The following is an 8,614-nucleotide window of genomic DNA, read 5'->3' on the forward strand; positions in this document are numbered from 1 at the left end:
TCCATGTGATTCCATAGCACTTCTGGGTCAGATGAAAACTCTTCTTTCTTCCGTCCACATGACTAGGGAGTACTTCTGGGCTATAGGAAAAATAGAAATCCCTGTGCCTCCTTGCAGCATCACCCGATGGCACCCAGCAGGGCTTTGAAGTAGAACTCAGTTTCCCACTATGCCCTGTGGGAATCCGGGGCACCTCCATGCTGCAGGGAGAACTCCATATAGTGGCCTTGGGGTGCTTGCTGGGATAAACTGCCGGCCACCTCTCTCAACAGAGAACCATAGACACTTGGAATAAGTTACCAAGTAGTGTGGTAGACAGTAGGACTTCAGGGCCCTTCAAGACTATACTTGATGTTATTTTGGAGGAATTAAGTGGATGAGACTGGCAAGCTTTGTTGGTCTAAATGGCCTGCTCTCATTCAATATTCTAATAAAATGTGAAAACTTCCAAGGGGGTGAATACTTTTTATAGGCATTGTATGTATAGGGTGGTCCAGATCTAATTATGCAATTTTCATTACACTATAACTTATTAAGTTTATTACATAGAAAATCACCCAAAAAATCCTGGACCATCGGGAAGTGTGCGAACTGACAACATAAAGAATCATCTTTGCACTGAACTGGAATCAACCCCTTTAAATCAAAGTCATTCAGATGATCTGGATCTGCATAATTAGATCTGGACCACCCCGTAGTGTCAGTCTTTAAACTGTTGAAGAGAATCCAGAAGACATCCCTGCAAAGAAGAAAGGCAATATGTTAAAACCATCCTCTCATCACCACATAGACATCTCTCAGTGTAGAGTACATATCACTATCATATGTTACATATCAGCAAGTCAGGATTTTCTGAAGGGCCATGTGCCATTGTTATTAAACAAGCTTGCAGCTGTTGTAATACAGTGGTTTGTCAGTACTGATGTGGTTTTGTTTGCTCAGTTCACACTGCCGTATTCTGCCTTGTGATTAGCCAAATGGGACATTAAACCTCTAACATACTGAAAAAATGAGAAATAGAAGAAGACAAACCATCAAATCCAGAAAATGGAGAAGCACCAAATATGTTCCACAAAACAGTTTCACAGGCCAAAATAAATGATATATTAACAATATGCTTGAACTGCAAAACTAATAAGAGCTAAAAAAGAAATATATTCATACCTACTTAGATAAATGAAAAGGCCTTTGAATTAAAATGACTGGTGTGCAGAAAATTTGGCATTCACCCTTAATCTTTTCCATCTCAATAAAATCAGTCCTAGGCGTCCTCAGATGTCACACTAAAAAATGGGTGTGCAAAATAAATAAAAAACAAACATGGAAAACGGGTATCAGAATAAAGCGGATTGTTATGGAGATCATTGGAGACGGGTCTTGTGCCAATGTAAATCAGAGGTAACATAACTAATCCACTGAGCCTGTCCAGGGTGTGGATAGAATTAGACATTAGCATTTGTTAGAATTTGCGAGAACTCGGTAATGTGTGTTGCGGGGCCGTTTTACTGATCCATAAAGCCGGCACAGGGATAACGGCTGGAGTTTTCCTGGCCAGCACATATGGTGCACAAATCCACTTTAGTACCCAGTAAATTGAAGAAGTCCTGATCCTATCGAGCCAAAACTCACACGGATGGTTGGCGCTCCACTAATAACATCGCTGGATTAGAGCTGTTTAAGCATGTTACAATAATTATGAAATAAGCACATGCTGTGCTTGCACCATCTATTACTTGGGCAGGTTTGCTTCATCCCTCTTTACAAATATTATGATGAAGGCAGTGAAGATAAATGTGTTTCTCTAAAGGGTTCTGCTCTTAGAACCAGAATTTAAATTCTGAAAACAACCCGGAATACATAATACAGTAAATATTCTACTTCTGATCTGTCTCACCATTTATAGCACAGTGCTACCTCGGGGCCGAGCACATTGCAGTTGTTGCCTGAATACAAAGTGATGCTGCTCATTACTTGAATGTTGTGGTCCTTTTAGAGTTCAGATTTTAAATGCAAGGAATTGGGCAGGCAGCTGTCCTTTTGATAGTCTTTCCCTCTATGCTGCCCCCTACTGCTCATTCAGGATTACAAGATTTCAGTTAATTTTATCACTCTCCAAGGGAAAGAGCCAATCAAACCAATAAGTGAGATGAATGAGCACTGTTACCCACTAGACACTATTTCTGAAAGTGAAAGTGTGCATGTGCCATACACCAAAGGGCACACGCTCCCCAAAGTCCACCATACTGTATGCACACAAAGGAGTGCTGTTAGTGCTACTGATCCCTGGACACAGAGGGGGACCCTAGATCACCCTCAACAAAGATCATCAATGGCTAATAATACTAACTACCGGCTATTGACAACTGGGTATGAGGGGTGACAACCCCACCTAGAGCTATAAATTGGCTTCATCTGGAATTGTCCAATGGTGAAGTTGGCTTAAGCAGAACAGACTTATATTTCTAAAATATTATTCTTAGTGCGTTTTGGGATAATTTGGAAATGTACCCAGTCTTTATCATTATCATCATCAGTGTTCAGTTCAGGGTCAGATTCAGGACACCAGCTTCTTCCTTCCATGCCATTTCAATTGATGGCTCATGATGAGTCAGCTTCCTTTCACATTACTTTTGGTTCCGTCTTACTAAGATGAGGCAAGGGCTTAACCGGTGGCTGGAAGTGGAGTATGCAGAGACTGAAGAAAAAGGGACAGGAGGGGAGAGTAGAAGTGTGATGTGGTTTGATACAAAGGTACAAATTGGACCCACTACTCCACCTAATAGACAATTCCATCCAGCCACTCTAACATACATGTCTGATTTATGGAGAGTTGCAGTGGGGGGTCATTCTTCTGACTGGTTCTCTCATCTTAGCAGAAGATTTCTGAAGCTCTGCAAGAATGGCCAATGAGTTCTTGATCACCTCCTTGACCAAAGCCCTTCTATGCCCGATTAATCAGTTTGGCTGGACAACCAACTCTTGAAATAATACTGGTGGCTCCAAACATCTTTCATTTCACAATTATGCCCTTGCCCTGATCTATGCCTCACCACAGTTTGATGGCAGAGGTCTACAGAGAGTTCCTTGGATTTCATGGCTTGGATTTTGTCTTGAAATGGAACCTTATATACCCAGTTGTGTGACTTTCTAATCAATCATGTCTAATCAATTCAGTTGGCCACTGGGAGTTCTAGGAGTCCAATTAAAAGTTAGCTGAGATGCAAATCTGCATCCACGTTAGGCTCAAGGACAGAACTTAAGAACCACTGCCCAAGACCTTCTCCTCTAAAAAGTATGTCTGAGCCTATTTGTTTTTAATCCATGATGGTCTTTACAATCTATCATTCATGTTTATCTTATGGGATGCCCTCTTGATTCCCACGGACACCTTTAACCTGTTTCTTTTTGCTATGGTCAATGTTCACTTCTATATCTTAGTTTGTTTAGGTTAGCCACAGGGTTTTACGCCTTCAAAGAGTTTGTCTGCTAGGGCACTCTAAGAGGCCATTTCCAAAGATTCATCAAAATTATGCTACAGTGGCAGAGACATTCATTTTATACTCAAGGTAAACCTCCTGATAGCAAAGACATGGACAATGTTCAAAATGACAGATGCCAATTCAGTCCATCAAGCTAGGTTGTTTAGCTAATAGCAATTCATCCTTCCATTTTCCAACCCATTTAATCCAGTTTAGTGTCATTGTAGGGAATGTAAAAATTGATAGGTGAATGTTTAGGTCATTAGACTAGTTTGTTCAGCTAATAGGATTTCATCTCTCCAGAGGGTTTCATAGCTGAAGTTCATCCTGGCAGCACTGAGTGCAATTGAGGATCCACCTCTCACCTGGGCGCCAGTCCTTTGCACAGCAACTCACAAACCTAACACTCATACCAGACAAACTTAACACACATGCGTTACTACAATAAAATTTTGTGGTTTAATTTCAGTGTGACTTACTTGTCTGGAAGGATCTTTTTGGTGAATGGATTCAACACAGTCATTCCTTGGGAAAGGCAAGGAGAAAAAGATTTTAAGAGTTTTTATTTATTCTATTACCAAAATTCCTTTTTCATATCTTGAATTTACTGAAATGTTTGCCGTTATAATAAGGATCTAATTTTGTAAAGACCTGGAAAGATGTAAATGCAAAAAGTATATTGTCATACCTTGTGATGTCCCAGTACATTGCGGTTCTAGTATGTCAACTTCATCTCGATTATGACTACTTGATTTTTACTGCAAATGTGAAAATATGTTTTTATTTATAGAATAATGAACTTCACTCTTGTCGTGATGTAAGATTTTACATATAACTTGATAAATGTTTTGTATGTCTTTATTTATAATTTAGGCAAAGCAATGTACTTTAGTGTTACTTTGGTGAGAGGCATTCGTGTTTGCCCTCCCGTTTACGACTAAGTTTCTTTGTAACTTTACAACAGGATTTGGGGGATGTGTCTTAAACCAGTTTGGCGAGTGTTTCTTTGCTAAAGTCTTTCTCTCATCCTCCACACAAAGCCAGCTTAGTTTAACATATGGTCTTGGTGGGGAGGTTGCAGGTGTTAAGATGTTCTATTACCCCCATTGGTCTGAGATATGGCTGTTTGGAATTGGCATGTCTCAGAGGCCTTTACGTACCATGATGTCCTATTGGCTGTAGGGGTTGGACAGAAAACCTATAAATTTGCTTGCTCAACCACATTCTCTCTCTCATGCTAACCTGTGATGATGTAGAAGTATCCTTCACTTGCTAACCTGCGATGATGAAAGAAGCATCTCTCTTACTGATCTGATGAAGAAGACCATCACACAATGAACTGAAGACAACACAATGAAGAGCACAGCTTGGCAGCCATATTGAACAGACAAGTTGGCTGAAAGCTGAGCACCAATGATGCCTTAACTAGAGACATTTTAAGTAACTACAAGTCTGTGTGCCACCTGAATTACACATCACCATTTAATCAGGTTGTATGTTTGCCAATATTCAAATGTACTTTGCATTTTGTTATTATTTATGAATATTATCAGTAATACATTATTTTATGTGTGACTTAACTCCTGCTTGTCTTTTTACTACATCTAATTGCCTGAGGTTATAGATATAGAAGGGAAGGTGGGGAGAAGGTATATACAGTGGTAAGTTTGTGAGATTAGGCATTCTATGGCTACATATTAATAATACAATAGGGGAAAAGTAGAGCAATATATATTACTCTACCAAGATAAAACAACTGTTTGAAAATACCTAAATTAATGAGTAGCAACAGTTATTCTCTGAGGTGACTGTACATTTCCTTTATCTTAAGGCATGGTGTTGCCAGAGACATAATTGCTTCAGACCAATCTGCCAAAAGTGTTTCTTTTATTTTGAGGTGGTAGAATTTCAAAATTATCAGTTGATCAGATACATGATTCTTAGAACCTGGCACAAATTGCCATTGTAAATGATATGTAAGCTGTAGGGCATATTTACTTTTCACACATCGTTTCTGCATGTTGGCTTATGTTTTATTGAAGAGATAATGACAAATCATAATCTGCTATGATTTGAGTAGATTTGTGTTAATTTTTTGATGAGGATTAGAAGATTATTAGTTATGCCATGGTATGTAAAATATAGAATTGACAGGAGGCATATACATTCTTCTTAGTCACCTCTCTACACATTTTTCTCTCCATCTTATGCAGCACATTTCAATCTAATGTCACGCATTCATGCTCAGGGATGTTCTGGAGGGCTCAGTTAAGCCAAATAATGCTACTGCTGGGCAGGAGTGGCTGCCATCACTGACCATGTCTTGTGTACCCTTCATAGCACAGAGCTGTTGCCTAGAGATGACAATTAGCCCCGCCCCTTCCAGGAGTCTGAATCATCACCCTTTCCTTTAGCAGCCTCATATATACATGAGGAGCCCAGAGATGGAAGTTGTCCTTTGACTCTATCAAGTTTTAGAGAAGGAGCTGCTTCTGCAAGCAAGCCTTACTGAACATGCAAGGAGTACACACTATTTTGTTTATTAGAGGGACTGCCTGTTATTAAATGTGGTTTTGTCTGGGTGGCTACCTCGAATATTGCAAGAACATATGATTCTTCTGTTCTCACTATATATATATATATATATATATATATATATATGACATGTATCTGTCATCCAACCCCTTCTATTTCACATTCTTCAAAGGGGAGGCAAACCATGAACCCTGACCCTCAAAGTCAATATTTTATGATTTTATGCAAATTTAAGAGATTATTAATAATACATAGAAGGGTCTGTTAGGGTAATTTTTTAAGGTATTTATAAGGCTTTTTTAGGAATAGTTAAGCTGTGCTGGGGAGGTAAGAATAGTTTTATACACACAGGAAGTGTACCCGTGCATCTGTGCCTCCTCGGGGGCACACCAATCTCTACAAACCCTAACCTGACCCTCAAAGTCAGTTAGCCTCTCTGTGCGAGGATGTGAAATAAGGTGAGGCAGGGGCCTAAGTGATTTCTCCTTTTTGAGAAGTGAGTTCAGAATGTTAAGTTATTAATATAGTTCATCATAAAGCAGCAGGGTGTATGATGCAGACAGGAACTGCATACACCAAATGACACAACAAAATCACAGGTATAATGTATTGTGCCAAATATGGACTGCAGGTTTGTTGATCAAAATGGAAGACACCACAAAAGGTGAGGGAGAAGAACATAGCGAAAATCCTCTGGAACTTCAGCACCCAAACAGATATACAGATACTGGTCAACCAACCAGACATTGTGATAATGGGTAAAGAACAAGCAATGGCAGTGGTAATAGATATATCAGTTACAAATGAGAAGGTGGAAGGTGAGAGCTAAAGTGGTTCCAGTGGTGTGATGGAGCACGTGATAATACGATGACCCAAATTAGGAGAACAGATACCAGGAGGAAAATTAGAGATGTCTGTGTAGAAGAGTACAGAATCAGAAACAGCTAAGATACTGTGCAGAACCCTCAAACTCCCAAGTCTCTAAGAGAGGACCAGAAGCTGATGAAAAAGAAGGAACAAAAAAAAAACAGAACAGCCAAGCATGGGTGAGAATAATATATTATTTACTAGCCATGCTACAAAATATTTGTTATCTCTTGTCCTACCTGTCCCTTTGGTGCCTTTCCTCTTTATCTGTGTTGCTGCACCCCTGTTGACTGGCTTTTATGCTTCCCATCTTTGAAGGCAACTCTCTCAGCGGGCTTGTTATGCCTTTTGTCTTTTTGGTGTGTCTCACACTAATACTTCCTCTATTGTTTGCATCACCAAGCCAAATTGACCAATCAGATTGCTCTGAGGGACTGAATACTCACACAGACCTTGGTGTTTTATCATATAGCATATTAATATTATAGTATACTGTATATAAAATAGTAGGTTGTATACATATTATATATCATATATATATAGGCTGTATATAATTACACATGCGTGCCAGAGGGTCACCATCCGAGCTCACATAAGTAGTATCACTAAGGGCCAAGAAGCGGCGCTGCTGCTAAGAGACTTGTCTCCTCCGTCCCTCACAGTCTCAAGAAACCGCCCCTTGAGGGCACCGGACCAAAAGAAGCTCCGCCCCTTCTGGTCCACACCATATAAAGGTAGAGTGTCGCACTTTGATGTGGACCCAGCGTCTGTGCTGATGGAAGCCTGAAATCAATTTCTCAAATGTCCAGCTAAGAGGACTGCCGTCTGTTTAAAACTACAAATTAAAGTGCTATTTTTTTGTTGATTTTCTGTATTTTTCTTCTAATAAAATGGGGTTTTGTTTTCTAGTTAGAACCCCAAGCATCCTATCTTGCCCTTTCACCTTGCTACTTATATATATATATATATATATATATATATATATATATATATATATATATATATATATATATATAGTATATACATATATATAGTATATACAACATTAGGCAGGTGGCTGATCGTGTATTTATACATATTCATTTATATACTCACACACATTATATTTATAAATAATTGCATATTGATATTAGCCTTTAATTTTGCAACATTTCATATCTTAAGGCTACTTTAATGGTAATGTAAATAGATGTTAGTTTAATGTAAATTAATTCCAATATATTAAGGTAAGCTAAGAGAATAATTATACACTGCCATATTTAAGGCTTTTTAAGTAATATGCAATTTATAATTGTGCAATTTGCATGTCAGTTTTAAAATAACAAAGCTGAGGCAGGCTTTAGGCAGTGAAATAACATCAAAACCAGATGTGCTTATTTTACAGCGCCTTTTTCCCCCAACTCCATGGAGTACAGGCTTGTTGTAGAAATATTATGATGGTCCTGCTGATGAAAGTGCTGGCTCTTTTGCCTGGATAGCCAATAATTAAAAGCGGGCTTCTTGTTTACTCGACAGTGCTAATGATCCTGATGAAATTACCTCTGGGATCATAATTATAGAAACTCACTGCAGAGACTCGGAGAATTGCACTCCAAGTGTGAAACTCGCAGCATTAAGGGTGACTGCTCGCTCGCCTGCTCCCCTCTCCCTCTCTCACTTGTGCCTGTTGCTGTAACCACACTCAGGGTGTTACTCGGCAATCACAGAGTCAACATTGCCTCTTAAAGCAAATC

General features: G+C 39.2%; 1 long non-coding RNA gene across 1 annotated transcript; it reads right to left on the minus strand.

The window, feature by feature from the left end:
- Positions 1 to 2,536: 2,536 nt before the first annotated feature.
- LOC120519530 lies at positions 2,537 to 7,816 on the minus strand. Its single transcript, XR_005631564.1, has 3 exons — positions 7,121 to 7,816; positions 3,959 to 4,004; positions 2,537 to 2,695 (listed from the first exon to the last, which is right to left on the minus strand). It is a non-coding gene; the product is annotated as an uncharacterized LOC120519530 (long non-coding RNA).
- Between the last annotated feature and the right edge of the window lie 798 nt (positions 7,817 to 8,614).

This window comes from Polypterus senegalus, unplaced genomic scaffold, assembly GCF_016835505.1.
Source record: "Polypterus senegalus isolate Bchr_013 unplaced genomic scaffold, ASM1683550v1 scaffold_1259, whole genome shotgun sequence".
In the NCBI taxonomy this organism is placed as follows: domain Eukaryota; kingdom Metazoa; phylum Chordata; class Cladistia; order Polypteriformes; family Polypteridae; genus Polypterus; species Polypterus senegalus.